Genomic DNA, 17,547 nt, shown 5'->3' with positions numbered 1-17,547 from the left:
ACTTCACCAAGGCACGAGTAACGCTAAGGCTTTTGCTTTCAAAAGTCCACATAGAGATCAAGGAGGGTGTAGCCCTAGTATGTTGGTGAGATTTGGATTTTGCATCAGATATGTTTTTTTTTTTTTTGTATGAGAGCTTTTCTATGAACTAAAACAAGAAGTAAGATGTAGCTTTAGAATTTGTTAGACATTTCCAGATTGCTCTATCTTAGGTACCACTAGGTAATATCAGACTTGTGGGTGTTGTTGTTGTTTGTTTGTTTTTAAATTTTTATTTATTTAATGTATGAGTGCTCTGTTGCATATACATCTGCAGGCCAGAAGGGAGCATCAGGTCCCAGTAGAGATGGTTGTGAGCCACCATGTGGTTGCTGGGAATTGAACTCGCTCGAAGTCTCTAGAAATGCAGCCAGTGCTCTTAACCGCTGAGCTGTCTCACCAGCTCAGACTTGTACATTTTTATCAATGTGATCTCATCTCATCATTGCCTGAGTTTATATTCTATGGACATGTCTTTACTTATTGATCATTTTCTAGGTCATATTTCCTTCTTATTTAAGCGTGCGTGCGTGCGTGCGTGCGTGCGTGCGTGCGTGTGTGTGTGTGTGTGTGTGTGTGTGTGTGTGTGTGTGTGTGGCTCTGGCTGTCCTGGAACTCACTCTATATCAGGTTGGTCTCAAACTCACAGAGATCTTCCTGCCTCTGCCTCCCAAGTGCTGGGATTAAAGACATGCACCAACACTGCTCAGCTTATTTAAATTCTTTTAAAGTAAATTCTAATTTTAATTATTTTAATCTTTCTGGAACTGATCTTTGTGTACGGTATGACATGAGGGTTTTTTGCTTTTGTTTTGTTTGTTTGTTTTTATATCTGCAGCAGCGTACCTTAACAGCATTTATTGAATATTATATTCTGTGGGGTTTTTTGTTTGTTTTGTTTGAGACAGGTTCTCTCTATGTAGCTTGCTCTGTGACATGGCTGACTTTGAACTCGCAGCATTCTTTGCGTCTTGGCCGGGATGACAGGTGCATACCACCGCATCTGCCTCGGTTATATCCTTGATCCCCTAACAGTATGGGATTCAGCTTTCTATAAAGGTTCCCAACCACCTTGTAATCAAAGTAGCAGGGGGTGCATTAGAGGGATTCGCTCAATGAAAAAAAAAACATTTAAAAAGGTCTCATAAGAAGTAAATGATGGGATAAGTCAATCAAATGGACAGAGTGGAAGTTGGCTCCATTGATTTTGCTGTGCTTTTCTTACAAACCATCCAGTCAAGTAACCTACCATGGGACCACATCATTAGAGAAGCTTGTAGGGTAACGTTTATGAAGTTTCGTTAATCAGCAAATACAGCTTTTTCGGTAGTGCAGGGCAAGTGTAAGATGGTGTTTCTTTTATGAAAAGCTGGATGTTCTAGGAAAAAAAAAACAAACAAACAGGAATCTACACGGGCCTAGAAATGTTGTTAAAAGCAATGGGGTGGACAAACGCAGGAGACAGTAATGTGGAGAGTCCATGATCTTGTGAATTCTAGCTGCTGAAGCTGGATTCAAAGCTTCCAAAGAAAGCTGTCTGACTTCTTTTTTTTTTTTTTTTTTGTTGGACAATAATTTATTGAGACCCCTCCCTCCCAGCCTCTCCAATTCCGGGGTCACTTTCTCCGTTTGTAGATCTTGTTTGCAAGTTCCATGAAGATGGATGGGGGCAGGGGCGCAGAGCACTGCTCTATGAGACTCTTGAGGTGGTTGTAACTGTCTTCCTCATACTTGAAGAAAGCAGACTGCAGATCCAGCGCCTCATACAGTGCTTTCACCCGAGCCACTTTTTCTGGGTCCTTCTGCCCATAATTCTCCTCTAAGATCTGGCACTGTTGAGGAGAGGCTCGTAGCAGACACTGAACCACCAGCCAGCTGCATTTGTTGTCCTGGATGTCAGTGCCGACCTTTCCCGTCACACTGGGGTCTCCAAAGAGATCAAGGTAGTCGTCCTGGACCTGAAAGAACTCGCCCATCTCCATCAGGATCTTCAGGGCATTGGCGTGTTCCTTCTCCCCATCAATGCCTGCCATGTACATAGCGGCCGCAATAGGCAGGTAGAAAGAGTAGAAAGCTGTCTTGTACTTGACAATCGATTTGTACCTCTTTTCAGTGTATCTACCAAGATCCACATGGCCCTGGGGTGCTGTCATGAGGTCTAGAGTCTGCCTGATCTCTGTCTGATAGGAACTCTGCAGAAAGCTCCAGCAGGTTCAGGTAGTAGGGCTGCTCCCTGCAGTAGAACTTCAGCAAACGATAGATGGAGGCTTCCAGAAGCAGAGCGTCGTTGATGGCATCTAAGCCTATGCCTGGCTTCTGATACCAGCAGATCTGTCCCCGGCGAGTGAGGGAAGAGTCCATGATGTCATCTGACACAAGGAAGAAAGCCTGGAGCAGTTCTACACACCAGCCCACTGTCAGGGCCTGCTGAAGACTCTCAGCATCCTGTTTCTTCGGCTCTACCAGCTCCTGGAAGGCTTGTACCACAGTCAAACCCCGGTTGTACTTGCCTCCTAAGGCATTGTACTCTAGGACCTCCTTGAGCCGGGCAATAGCATCCCCTATCTCTGGGTGTCCCAGCTCCTTCTCAGTCAGCACCTTGACGATCTGGGAGAAGTGCTGGATGAAATTCTGCTTTTCTTGGTTATAAGCATCCAATTTCTGGTTCCCATTCATTCTGACAGAGGAGCTAAATGCTCTGTTCTTCAACTCGGATTCTCCCGGGCAGCTGTCTGACTTCTGACTTATGTACTCAGCTAAGAAAAAGAACAACAGCAACAACAACACTACTCCAAATACAGAAAACACTTGGCCCATGCTTTCATTTCCCTAGAAACTGTTCCGTTGGTCTTAAAGGAGTTGAAGCAGTCCAGCAAACTTTTGGCCAAATGCAGTGTCACCATTAGATTCTGTATATCACACTTCCCAAAACAAGTGTCATGGAAGCTTTTGTAAGAGTAGCTTAGCATAGTAGGGCAGAATATACGTGTATACCCACGCATCCGTTATTTAGCTATTTCAGTGAATGCTTACTACACTGTCCTTTTTTGAAAAAAGTCCACAAGAACATTGGGTTGTATTGATCATCATCTGTTTGATAGTTGATAGTATTTAAAGATTTCAAAATAATTCTTTTTCATGAATGGATCAAGGTTGTTCTGTTTCAGATATTGCTTCTTCTTTCTCCTCCTCCTCATTTACATATTTATTTGTTTGTTCATCTACCCACCCACTCATTCATCCATCCATTTATCCATCCATCCATCCATCCATCCATCCATCCATCCATCCATCCATCCATCCATCCATCCACCTATCCATCCACCTATCCATCCATCCATGCACCCACCCACTCACCTATCCATCCATCCATCCATCCATGCACCCACCTACCCACCTATCTATCCATCCAGGCACCCACCCACTCACCTATCCAACCATCATCCATTCATCCATCCATCCAACCAACTATCTTTATTTTTGTCAGAGTCTCCTGTAGGGAGACTGGTCTTGAACCCCTAATTCTCTTGTGCCACCCTCCCCCCCCCACCCCCCGATGTTCAAGGTTTTGGGCTCAATGCTTGCCTTTTCTTGTGTAGTTTTGTTATTTCTCTGTACTTTAGGAAGGAGATGTAATAGCTATTATCTTTATTTTACTCTTCCTGGATGTTTGATTACTAGCCTCTGCCCTCAATATCCCTAATAATTTAGGGCAGGCAAACCAGCATGGCCTCCAGAGGGCGCTGGAGTCTCTGTGAAAACTCCCAAGTGGCCTAAGTTACCGAGACAGGCAGGTTGGAGGATTCCTGATTGGCATCCTAAGCTCTGCTCTGTCTCTTGAGTGTCAACTCCAGGGTTAGAGTCCCTGTTTCGTCCTTGGGGATATTACTGCCCCGCTGGACCTTGTCGGCAAGAGGGTGATGGTGGATCAGAACGCTTTCCTGAACGAACCTTTTCTCAGGATCCTAGCAATAGTGAGGCTCAGCTCTGTTGCCCCAGGGAGGGTACAGGACCCCCAAGGCGGTCTGGGCTCAGGGACTGTGGCCCGAGACAGATCCCAGAACACTCTAAAGTAGTTTTAGGAAGCAAGCTTTGACATCATCGTTGGAAAATACCAGGGCTTCAACTTCTAGTCCCGAGTAAGTGAAAAGCTGTTTTAAATCAACTCAACTCAAGAAAGCCACTGCTGACCTTGTGCCCTCAACTTTGTGAACTAAGAAACGTTCATATGGAATAGCTGTCATTAATAAGGGCGAGCCAAAGGTTAGTAATGCCCAGGGGATGGCTTTCATTGTTCTGTAGTATTTGTTTCCCTTCTATGACATTCAGTGGCTAAGGGAACCACGTGGTTCTAGTATGTGGTCTGGGAGCCCATCACTAATGGCATTCTTGGAACAGCAGTTGGCCTTACCGAGAGAAATCCTTGTGGGGGGTTATAAAACGTCAAGGTTATAAACTTCATGGGGTTCTCAGGCCAAGGAGGAATTTTTATTAATTCTTTAAATGCAAATGCCCAGCAAAATCTCCACCTGTCACACCCCCTGCAGAGCTCCAGGTAGGAAAGAATTGCAACCTTCTCAGCTGGGGGCCAGGACTGGGGAAAACCTGATCGCTCAGAGAAGAGCTCTGCTGTCAAATAGTTCAGTGGAAAAGGCTGCTTTAGACCCAGTTCCTTCCCTCCAAGAACTGTATCAAACAGACGTAAAATAGAGGAATCCCTCTATCTCTCTAGCACTCCATGGTGGGACACGGTTCATAATGAAACCCACACGAACCCTGGCAGGCACCCAGGGTGGTAGGTAAATTGTTAACTATTTTCTGACGACAGTAAATTGTGTGTGATTTAAAGCAAAACCTCTTCACTTTAAATCTGTGCCTCACAGACTTATCTCAGATGTTCCTGCATACTCCCACCAAGAGTACAACTATCTGGTCTCCATTATTTTTTTTTGTATATAAGGAAGAAATGTCTAGCTATAGAAAAACAAATCGACATGTGCCAATCATCTTCATATTCTGACCGAGGACATATTGGGTTGTTTTCAAAGATCTGTCTGTCTTCTTATGATCAAGTCAGTATTGTACAAATTTCACATTTTATCATGTCCCTGTAAGCGGGCCTGTGTGCTTTTGTTTATAATGCATATAGAGAAAGCTGCAGGCTAAAGGAGCTATTCTGTACCAGTGTGTCCTAGTCTAAGGCAGTGGTTCTCAACCTTTGGGTCATGAACCCTAGGGCGGTTAAGTGACCCATTCATAGAGGTCACATATCAGATACTCTACATAGCAGATAGTTGCATTATGATTCATAAGTGTAGCAGAAAAATTACAGTTCTGAAGTAAGAATGAAATAATCTTATGGTTGGGAGCACCACAACACGAGAAAAGGTCCCAGCATTAGGAAGGCTCAGAACCACTAGTCTACAGGCTGAAGGTTCGCCACCCTATGTGTGTGCATTGTGCATTGTGTATAAACACATAAACATATGTTTGGTCAGTTTTTCTCTCCTCCTCCTCCTCCTCCTCTTCCTCCTCCTCCTTCTTGAAGTTCTATGTAACCCTGACTGGCCTGGAATTTGCTGGGCTCCTTCTGCGGGTGGCTCCTGAGTGCCGAGGTTATGGGTATGTACCACGAGAGGACACCCGAATAGCATCTCTTTTACTCACCTTTGAATCCTCAGTGTTTTACCTCGGTGCCCAAAGTAGACATTCCACAAGTAAGTAAGCAAAGGAATGCACATGCTTTTCTTTTTCAACGTATTTATTATTTACTTGCTTATTTGTGTGTGTCTGAAGACAACTCTGTGGGTAGGAGCTGGTTCCCTCCTTCCACCTGTAGTCTATCTGTTGTCTTGATGTTTACTCCAGGCTGAGTGGCCCACAAACTCCTACGAGACTCTCCACCTCCTCCTCCTCCTCTCCTCCTCTCCTCCTCCTCCTCCTCCTCCTCCTCTCCTCCTCCTCCTGCTCCTCTTGCTCCTGCTCCTCCTGCTCCTCCTCCTCCTCCTGCTCCTCTTGCTCCTGCTCCTCCTGCTCCTCCTCCTGCTCCTCCTGCTCCTCCTCCAGCTCCTGCTCCTCCTGCTCCTCTTGCTCCTGCTCCTCCTCCTCCTGCTCCTCCTGCTCCTCCTCCTGCTCCTCCTCCTGCTCCTCCTCCTGCTCCTCTTGCTCCTGCTCCTCCTCCTCCTCCTGCTCCTCCTGCTCCTCCTGCTCCTGCTCCTGCTCCTCCTCCTGCTCCTCCTGCTCCTGCTCCTGCTCCTCCTCCTGCTCCTCTTGCTCCTGCTCCTCCTCCTGCTCCTCCTCCTGCTCCTCCTCCTCCTCCTCCTCCTGCTCCTCCTCCTGCTCCTCCTCCTCCTGCTCCTCCTCCTCCTGCTCCTCTTGCTCCTGCTCCTCCTGCTCCTCTTGCTCCTGCTCCTCCTCCTGCTCCTCTTGCTCCTACTCCTCCTGCTCCCCCTGCCTGCTGCTCAGTGCTGGGACTAAAGACATACACCACTGGTGCTGAGCGACTTTTCATCTTCTTTTTTTCTTTTTAAAGATTTATTTATTTACTTATTTATTTAATGTATATGAACAGATGGTTGTGAGCCTTCATCTTCATGTGGTTGTTGGGAATTGAATTTTTAGGACCTCTGCTCCTTCTGGTCAACCCCGCTCACTCCAGTCAACTCCTCTCACCCAGTCCCTGCTCGGTCCAGCCCAAAGATTTATTTATTATTATACATAAGCACACTGTAGCTGTCTTCAGATGCCCCAGAAGAGGACGTGAGATCTCATTATGGGTGGTTGTGAGCCACCATGTGGTTGCTGGGATTTGAACTTAGGACCTTTGGAAGAGCAGTCAGTGCTCTTACCTGCTGAGCAATCTCGCCAGCCAGACTTTCCGTCTTCTTGATGGCATTACTATTTCTCTGTGGTGGGAACCTTTGAACTCCTCTCTTCTGGCTTTTCATTTATTTTTAAGATTATAAATAATTACATCATTCCTCCCTTCCCTTTTCTCCCCCCTCCCCGCCCCCAATCTTCTGGTTCTTTATAAGACATGAATTATAGACTGGGCTGGTGCCACACTCTTAATCAAAATTTAGCTAAAACCCAAGCTTAAAACAAAAGATTCAGGTATTCAGGTACAAGCAAACACCTCCCTGAGCAGTTTCCTAGCCTAGCCAAAGGGAGGCTAAATCCCTTTGAGAGGAAGCCTAGTCATCTGAGCAGCAGGTAGCTAGCAGAAGAAGAACCTCTGTGCACAAGCCAGAGCTAAATGCAGCAGCAGTGTGATCCAGAGCTGGGGTGGGTAGGCTCAGCTCCCACTAGGTACTCCCAGGTGTGAGGCTGGGCTCTCACGGAAGGGCAAATAATGGCTCCAACCCAAAACCAGGCAACAGCACCCTTCTAGACTGAGCCTAAGGGGTGGTGTCAGCTACCATGTCTTATGGTGACACCTCAGCTGCTCAAGAAGTTGAGGCAGGAGGATCAGGAGTTTGATGCCAGCAAGTTAGAGAGACCCTATCTCCAAGAAAAGGAAGAAGGAGGAGGAGGAGGAGGAGCAGCAGCAGTTGCAGCAGCATTCCCAGTTCAGGAGGAAAAAAATATATTTATATATTTATATATATATAGGTATAAGCCATAGTGACCCTACTGTATATTAGAACATTGGTCTCCATTTTCCTAGGTAACTGTATTTAGACTTCTTCAGTATATTCAAGTGTTGGCCTAAATGTGAAACATAAATTTATTTAAAAGCATCATTAAATTTACATTTTTGTCAACATGATTTCTTTCTTATGCAGCAAAATAAAGATAATAGGACTGATGGCACGGACCATCAGTCTCAGCACTGGGGAGGCAGAGCAGGTGGATCTCTGTGAACTGGCACCCAACCTTATCTGCATAATGAATTCCAGGACTGATAGGTTTATGTAGAGAGACCCTGTCCCCCATCTTACCCAACCCCCGCTCCCCAAAACAAAGAAACAGAAAAACCAAGAAAAAAAAAACATAAAAATGACTACTTTCATTACTATGGTAGTTTATTTTGTTTCTTAAGCGGGTTTCATGTATCCCAGGCTAGCGTGGAACTCATCATTATGTTATGAAGATGACCTTGAACTCCTGACCTTCCTATCTTTTTGAGACAGAGTTTAGCTCTATAGCTCTGGCTGTCCTGAACTCACTGTGTAGACCAGAATGTCCTCAAACTTGCAAAGCTCCTCCTGTCCCCTTAGGGCTGAGGGGACAATCATATGCCACCACGCACAGCAGCTGAAGATGATTTCAACTGTGCAGGACTGTTGGCTTGCTCAATATGACTTCTTTTGATACAAGTAAGAATGGGTTGGTTTCAAAAGTAAGTTTGGAGCCACACGTGGTGGCACAGGCCTTTAATCCCAGTGCTAGGTAGGCAGGGGAGGGCAGACCTCTGTGAGTTGGAGGATCTCTGTGGGTTCGAAGCCAGCCTGGTCTACATAGTGAATTCCAGGACAGCCTTGCGACTTAGTGAGACTTTGTCTCACCTCATCTTTCCTCCGACCAAAGAGTGATATTCTATTTCTCTCCCTCTACTCAGTTCCCCAACACCCCAGAATATGTCCTGCCCTCTTGACCTCTTCTTAACTACTCCCCATATAGTCATGTGTGGTCCAGTGTAGAAGAGAGTTCAAGTTGTACCCCTCAGTCATATGTGAGCCTTAGACAGCTTTAAAGCCCAACGTTCTATCCTTCCTTCCTTCCTCCCTCCCTCCCTCCCTCCCTCCCTCCCTCCCTCCCTCCCTCCCTCCCTTCCTTCCTTCCTTCCTCCCTCCCTCCCTCTCTTCCTCCCTCCCTCCCTCCTTCCCTCTCTTCTTTCTTTTTCTTTCATATTATTGAAGACTAAACCTAGACCCTTACATATCCTAGGGCCTAGGCAGATGCTCTACAGTGCAGCTGTATCCCCAGCTCCTTACTGTTTCTCTTCCCTCTCTTTTCTTTCTATGTGTCTTTTTATCAGACATGTGAGGCATACCCTAGAAGAAAACAAAGCAAAGCCACACTCTGTCCCGCCTGCTTTCCCCTACTCCCTCTTTTCTCTCCATGGCTTTGCTGTGACTATTATCTGAGTGACTATTGACTTCCTTCCGGGATTTTTTTTTTTTCAGAGTGATCCATCTTCATTAAAGGTTGCACGCCTTTCCACCAGACTCCTGGCTTTACATTTTGATGAATAATTATTATCCTTAGAACACAGTGGGCCGCTGCGAGGTCACACTCTAATGAATGCCAGAGGAGGATTGACTACCGAGAGAAACACAGAAAACAAAACGAGCCGGTTGGCACTGCCAGCCCATACTTGGCTGCCTCCTGTGTTTCCCTGATTACCAGAGCCAGAATTAGCTGTGAGTGGGAGGCCATGCTTTTTTTCCCCGTAGCTCCCACTCCATGTTGATTCACATGGGCCATTTCAAAAGGATCCACAAGTCCAAAATTATTTGTAATGAACACAAATACTTCATTTCTAATTTTGGTCTTTTATTAAGGTCTACAAAGGAATTTGTGTACTTGATAGTTAAATAAAGTATTATGGGAACTAATATCTAAATTTGACTCTTTTGACCTGCTCCCAGGAGTCCTTTCTTAGATGTAATATTGAAAGTTTAGCTCCTTGGAAGTTGTTTTCATAAGTGATGCCTTGGTCAAACCTTCTCATACCATGGCACGGAGTCAAAAAGAGCTGCTTTGACCTGTTTGTTTTTTTCCCCCAACCTCATTTCAAAAAAGTTGCTTCTGTTTATTCAAAATTTATCTGTATTTTTATAATTCCTTTGACTCTTGTTCTAAGAATTATCTAAAAGAATAAATGTAAACCATCTAGCCCTACCTGGGAGTCCAGAGCTGAGCTTAGCAAGACTGACCCCATTAAGAGGCCAGTGCTCAGGCTGGTGGAGACCTTCCACACTGAAAGCCACCTATTCATTTGTCCCGTCCTTTTCAGCAACACAGGAAATGCCCATGCCATTTCTTACCAGCAGGAAACAATGCTGATTTTTCTTTTACGGAAAACAGGAAACTCTATTGGTCATTATCTCACATAAATCATCTACATTCATACTCCATGATAGGCTGTAGAGAATTCTGGGATAGTAGAAAGACCTCTGGTCATGTGATCTGTTTCCACAATAGCCCTTTATACTCATGTTAAAGAGTCTAAGTTTACTCTTGGACATCTTCTTACAACGTGGCATTTTCCCTTCTGGAGTTTCCCACCTCCCTGGTGGGGAACAGAAAACATTCCTTTCCTCTCCAAAAGCCCTTGAAAAGTGTCCATAGTGCACGGGTTATACTTGCTGTCCTGCGCATATCGAGGACACTACTGACTGCCATCAATACACCACTGCTTTCTCCTACAACTTTCAGATAAAAGGAGACATGGAGGAAGAAAGGTGTCTTAGTCAGGGTGTTCTTGCTGTGAAGAGACACCCCAACCATAGCAACTCTTATAAAGGAAAACATTCAAATGGGGCTGGTTTACAGTTTCAGAGGTTTAGCCCCTCATCATCATGGGGTGCATGAAGGCAGCATGGTGGCATGAAGGCAGACATGGTGCTGGAGAAGGAGCTGAGAGTTCTACATCTTGAGCAGCAGAAGGAGATTGTTGCACACTGGGCATAGCTTGAGCATCTGAGATTTCAAAACCTGTCCCCACAGTGACACACTTCCTACAATAAGGCCACATCTATTCCAAGGAAGCCACATCTCCTGACAGTGCCACTCCCCATGAGCTAAGCATTCTAACACATGGGTCTATGGATGTCATTCCTATTGAAAGCACCACAAAAGGTTGACTTGATTTCAGGGCTTGTGCCATGCTTGGTTGGCACCATAGCTTTTGAACCTATGGCAAGGGAGAACAAATCGTGGAGTCGGGCAGCGGAGGGAAAGGTTTATCTCATGGAAGCACATAAACAGAGAGAAGGGTTCATAGAGCCCAGGACATCCTTCAGGGGTACATCCCTAGACACCCCAGCTCCTCACAGTAGGCCCTCTAAACGTTTTATCACCTTCCAATCACACCACAGGCTACCACTCAACCCTTTACTACAAGGGTTTGGGAGAACACTCCTCCAAATTATAGCTCGTGCCTGCTTCAGCTCTTGATTTGGCCGAGAACAACTATGAGAAGTACTTTTGAGACAAACAGGAAATTAAACACTGGCTAGATGATATTAAACTATGACTGTTAGTTTTGCCAGATATGGTCATTGTACTGGAGTTATAGTAGCCAGAACCACTCTCTATTAGGGAGATAAATAACTACTTAGAGCTGAAATGATTTTAAAAAGTTCGATATTTGCCTTAAAATATTCCAAAAAGAATAAAATAAGATTGGATAAATGATAATTGTTTAGAAAAATAATTTTTATGTGAATAAATGTTTTGTCTGTCTGTATGTCTCTGTACCACATGCATGCCTGGTGCCCATAGAGCCTAAAAGGCGGTATCAGATATTTTGAAACTTGAGCTACAGATGGTTGTAAACCACCATGTGGGTGCTAAGAATTGAGTTTGGGTCCTTTGGGAAGAGTAGCCAGTGTTCTTAACTGTTGAGCCATCTCTCCAGCTCCAAGGATAAATCCCAATTATTAAAGCTATGAATAGTGAGATTCATTACATTATTTGCTTTAATTTTACATATGTTTTAAAATGGCACAAACTTTTGAAAAAGTTTGAAAAGGATTAAAAAGTTTATGTATCTTTATTGTTGTGATTGTGTGTGGGTGCTTGCACATACATGAGTGTACCCCACGTGGGCCAGAGGAGTGGGATCCCTGGATCTGAAATTACAGGTGATTTTGAGTAATCAAGCAGGTGCTGGGATTTGAACCTAGGTCCTCTGCAAGAGCCGCCAGTCCTCTTAACCACTGAGCCATCGCTCCAGCCCAAGACAGTTTTTGTTTGTTTGTTTTGTTTATTAGAAAAAGAACATAGCCTTTATTTTTTATTTTATTTTATTTATTTTTCTACTAATACATTACTGTAATAGAAACAGAGAAGATATACTATGCAGTCAGGGTCTCACCTATTGGACTGGCTGGTTTTGTGTGTCAACTTGCCACAAGCTGGAGTTATCACAGAGATAGAAGCCTCCCTTGAGGAAATGCCTCCATGAGATCCAGCTGTAAGGCATTTTCTCAATTAGTGATTAAGGGTGGGAGGGCACACTGTGGGTGGTGCCATCCCTGGGCTGGTGGTCCTGGGTTCTATAAGAAAGCAAGCTGAGCAAGCCAGGGGAAGCAAGCCAGTAAAGAACATCTCTCCATGGCCTCTGCATCAGCTCCTGCTTCCTGACCTGCTTGAGTTCCAGTCCTGACCTCCTTTGGTAATGAATAGCAATGTGGAAGTGTAAGCTGAATAAACCCTTTCCTCCCCAACTTGCTTCTTGGTCATGATGTTTGTGCAGGAATAGAAACCCTAAGACATATGTTATTTTTAATAATAAAGCAACCCAATACATGACTAAAGCAGGATCTTTCTATATTTTATTAGTAACTATTACGTTTCAGGTGATTTAGAAATCATGACTCTGCATGGCAGGTCATATAATTTCTCTTGTGTTTAAAGAAACAGAATTTCCCGGATCAAAACAGGTAGCACAATTAACAGTGCCAGCGAAGCCTGAGGTTTGGACACACTCTTGTCTAAATCCAAAGGCCATGCTCTCTCTCTCTCTCTCTCTCTCTCTCTCTCTCTCTCTCTCTCTCTCTCTCTCTCTCTCTCTGCCACCCAGCCTCTCATTCTCTTGGTATTTGGGGCCTTGTTAACTATTGGCAGCTAAGTCAACTACTAATTAGAGTAATTCTCCGAAAATGTTAATCAGAGCATGTTTCTTTTCTGCAGAAAAATTTCCAGCTCGCACGGAGTCGAATCCAAACGGCTGCAGAGTTTTACAGTGCCTTTCTGGGGTTCCCTCCCTCTTTGGCACCGTATTCTGCTTCCTTTCTTTCAGCTTCCTCTTTGCTTGCTCTGCTGTGGCCCCGCTAACATCTTAAATACTTCCCACAACGTATGGAGCATCCTGCTTCTGTTCATGCCGTGGTGTTTACTCTGCCCACTTTCTTCTCCTTCTTCTCAGTCCTTCAGTCTCTGTTCCAGTCTTTTCCTCGGAGAAGACTCCCTGGCCATCCCTATGAAATTGCCCCTCCCATATCGCGTTCCCTTTGACTCTCTGCGCCTATCATTGATTGACAGCTGAGTGAATTTACTTGTCCATCTCTCTACAGTTTAATGCAGACCGGCAGGGATGGGGGGGTGTACTTATTTTTTACTTCTATATTACTCTAGCACCTAGTATAATAACTGGCACATCATAGCTGCTCAATAACATTTGTTATATCATTGGATAGTTTGCCTTCATCAGCTGACCTGGCTCTCTGTGTGACATAACCCCATGCCAGGCAACCTATGAGACCGGAATGGAATCATCAGTAGGGGCAGGCAGAGCTCTCTGATCCTGTTTTAAGTCGTGGATATTGCTGGGGGGTGAAGGTGGGGGGGGTAGGGAGTGAGGGGGTAGGGGATGGCGGGTTGGGGGGAGGGTAGTTTGCGGTCTACTCACAACATATCTCCTTGTATGATATATGAGCAAGTTTCCTAGTTCTGTTTGGTCTTAATTTTATCATGGGTAAAACAGATACAACAACTGTTAGGTAACTACGTAGGGAATTAAGTTAGACACTTCGATCCCCCTTTCAGGCTAAGTAGAGAACTCCCTCCTCAGCTCCATCACCGGCCTTTGCTTTCCCAATCCCAGACAGCTGATTAGTCAGCCAAGGGCTCTGAAAGGCCTTTGGCTAGGAACTCAGGATTTATGAAAGCCACTGTTTCTCTCTTTCCCATCCGAGCCTGTAGATGACAGGGGATAGCCTCTCTGATTTATTGAATTAGCACTGCCAGTGTGGCTTTTGGTGCCAGATGAACACTTCCCAGTTTGATAAGAATCACTTGATAATGGGGATTAGATATAAAGATGACAGCTGGATCTTTCACGTTCTTCTTCTTCTTCTTCTTCTTCTTCTTCTTAACCCAACCCCTCTGCCGTGCCAAACATTTACACAAAGACTTAGTGTTCTCACACTTTTCTAGGACTTAACAAATTCATTATTTTTATGATGTAACCTCTAAACACTAAGAGACATTGGCTAGGAGTTAAAGTATTTTTTTAATGGAGCAAAAAAAAGAAAATGGATGTATTGGTAAAAACAATGTTTTAATCCCATGCAGTTTTGATTTCAGGTTGAGCGGAGAGTAGACCAACCACAGGAATGTACATTAACAAAAGGAATAAGCTAATTAAATAGTGCACAAACGTTGTATTGTCTGGGTATTAGTGCTCGAAGGTCAGGCCTTAGTTTACAATGGCAAAGGGGAGGACTATTAAGGGAGGATTGTTTGATGAGGATCTTTTTGTGCCACAAGTTATGCGCAGGTTAAGATAATCAACACTCGTCCCCCCACCTCTGTGAATAGAATCATAAAGAAGAGAAATCTGTGCTTTGCATGTTTCTTGAATACTGCATTTTGCCACTTAGCTCACAGGATCTCGGGCAGAGGGATGGAGGCAGAAGAAGAGATGTGCTTTCACCGGGGCTGAGATCAGGAGTGGATGGTCGAGCCAGGTCGCTATAATAAGGAAGACAGGCTGGCCCTGGTTCCTGGGTTTTAAGACATCGCCAAAGAGAACACACACAAGCATGATACCATGTGTACCTTTCCCCTGCCATCTTTAAACAAATACAGCAAACAGGTCCAAAAGCCCAAAGGTGGGTCTGGCGCAAGAAGCTGCGTTTCCTGGTGACGGTACTCTGTGTCTTGGCATTTAGTCTGTGTTTATGGTCAAAGCAGCAGACATGAGGTAATGAAGCAAAGATGGGGAACACACAGTAATCACCATACCGTAAAGACACTGTGTACTCTGGGCCTTTTTTTTTGGAGGCTGGAGGAGGCTGGACTGCATCTGCTTTGGGTCCTTTGGTGGCCAAGGCTTACTCTACTCATCTGTCCATAATTGCCCAGTGTTGCACCATAGCTACTGGAGGGCAGTGAGAGCCGAGAAAAGCAGATGATGTAATCAACCTGTCAGGGATACCTGTCAGGACTGGTGGTGATAGCCGCCAATGCCAGGAACTCCTTAGTCTTAGACACGAGGCGCTCAGTACTTGTTCAGTGTCTGACTTTTACGTGGGCACAGGTCACGGGTTCTGTCTTAGTTGCTTTTCTCTGTAGACCAGGTTGACCTTGAACTCAGAGATCCGTCTGCCTCGGCTTCCCAAATGAAGGGATCAAAGGCGTGCACCACCGCTCCCTGGCTTTTCTTGGTTACTTTCTATTGCTGTGACAAGACACCATGACCAAGGCAACTAATAGACTGTTAATTGATGTACGTTGAAGGAACAAAGGCATGGCAGCCACAGCTGAGAGCTTACATCTTGATCTATAGGCAGGAGGCAAAGAGTGTGTGTGTGGGGGGGCGTGGACAAGGGGGTGTGTTAGGGGGAATGGTTTGAGTCTTTTGAAGCCTAAAAGCCCACCCCATGTAACATACTTCTTCCAACAAGGCCACACCTCCTGAAATTTCCCAAACAGGTCCACCAGCCAGAGACCAAGTATTCAAACATTTGAGCCCACGAGGACCATTCTCATTCAAACCACCACAGGCTGGGTTCCTTTATCGGCAAACCTCAGTGGGTTTTAGGTATGCTTTGGAACTGAGATGTCTGTATTTGTAAACATGCTCTTGTTTCATCTACAGGGGAGAGTAGGAGCTGGTGTCATGGAGCAAAGGCTATAATAACATAAAGGGATGTATGACTGAGGGAGAGTCGGTGAGCCCATTTCCTCCCTCGGGGACCCAAAGGATTGTGTGTAAGTGACAGCTTTGAGTGTGTGTATGCAAATTTGTCTGGATACCTTATTAATTTGTTAATTCAAAAGTTATTACCTTCATTTATATTTGTGTGCACATGTGTGTGTGCATGCCTGTATGTGTATGCACATATATGTGTGTGTTTTGTGTGTATGCACATGCCACAGTGCATGTGTGGGACTCCCAGGTTTAGGACTCAGTACCCTCTGAGCCATTGTTTTTGCCTCCTATAGTTTCTGTAGGGCCATAAGTGAGTTTCATTTAAAAGGATTCTCTTGGTGGTTCATGAGTCTAAACCTCAGCGTTTGGGGTAGTAAGAGAATCGAGAGTCCAAGATACCCAGTGAATATGAGGGCAGACTGGACTGCATGAGTCCCTGTTTTCAAAAGGCAAAATTAAGTTGGCTAAAAAAAAAAAAAAAGATTCTCTAGGAAAGTTATGAGACACTATGTCGAGTTACAGTGTGACAGAGGTATGGCAGAGTAACCCTAAGAAAGCCTACCAGGAGGTTAGTAATGAACTGTGAGGGCAGCAAAGATATTAGTGGGCAGAAGCTTTGCAGCTCAGCACAGCCATGGCTGAAGAGGACAGTGTGACATGCCAGACAAGAGACTCTGGTTCCTGCCAGGCAACAGCAATAACGTCTGGCTATCGCACTCCAAATAAAATCTATAATGAAATGGTCAGAGGGCAAAGACCAGGGCTAACGCAGTTCCTGAAGATGCCTGATGTCCCACAAAGTAAAGGCAGAGTAGAGACACTGGATAAAGGGGGACATAGTTTCCGTGATAGAGATGCAGTGCTGGGGGAAAGACTTCCAGCCAACAGCCTTGGGAAAAGGAGAGCCTGTTGAGTTCAGGGAGACAAATATTTACGGAGCGAGCGTGAGACGGGAGAATGAGTAGCTTCCCACTTTACCAAATCCTATCCTTTGTTAAAAGCAAAATGGAGACAGAGCAGAATTCTGTGTGTGCGTGCATGTGTGTGTTTGACTTGACCACTGAAACTATTTCTCCCCAGACTTCCTCCATTTTTCCAGTTAGCCAGACAACTGTCAGACAACAGGAAAAGAGCATACATAGCAACCAAAGAGGTATGTGTTATAGGAAAAAAAAAAAACCCATGGTTCTAGGAAATCAAAGAAAATCCTAGAATAGATCTAATAATGGCTTCTCAATTTTAATTATAGCTCACATCAAGAAACCTTCACATTCTAGAAACACTACCTGCTCATCTTTCTGAAGATCTCTCAGAAGCTCAGGCGTGAGAATGTAGGGGGTGGGGGGAAATCCAAAGTAAATTACTATGTAACAGTACTACTGAGATTTCATTATATGAGACACATATTGGCATATTTCCTTTATTTTTTTAATTTTTAATTTTTTTGTGGGGGGGGGGTCAAGACAGGGTTTCTCTGTATAGCCCTGGCTGTTCTGGAACTCACTCCATAGACCAGGCTGGCGGCGAACTCAGAAATCTCCCTGCCTCTGCCTCCCAAGTGCTGGGATTAAAGGCGTGCACCACCACCGCCTGACCGGCATATTTCCTTTAGACGTCTTGGAAATGGTACAAAATGAGCCATATTGTGGATGTGGTTATCGCTTGTTCACAACGTCTTG

The 17,547-nt window shown here is 44.9% G+C and overlaps 1 pseudogene; it reads right to left on the bottom strand.

Annotated features, from left to right (window-relative positions):
* Window positions 1-1,601: 1,601 nt before the first annotated feature.
* Window positions 1,602-2,764, bottom strand: Gm3571 (predicted gene 3571; annotated as a pseudogene).
* Window positions 2,765-17,547: the final 14,783 nt, after the last annotated feature.

The sequence above is a fragment of the Mus musculus genome, chromosome 10 (genome assembly GCF_000001635.26).
Source record: "Mus musculus strain C57BL/6J chromosome 10, GRCm38.p6 C57BL/6J".
Taxonomy (NCBI): Eukaryota; Metazoa; Chordata; class Mammalia; order Rodentia; family Muridae; genus Mus; species Mus musculus.
This window is presented reverse-complemented; position numbering and strand designations above follow the sequence as displayed.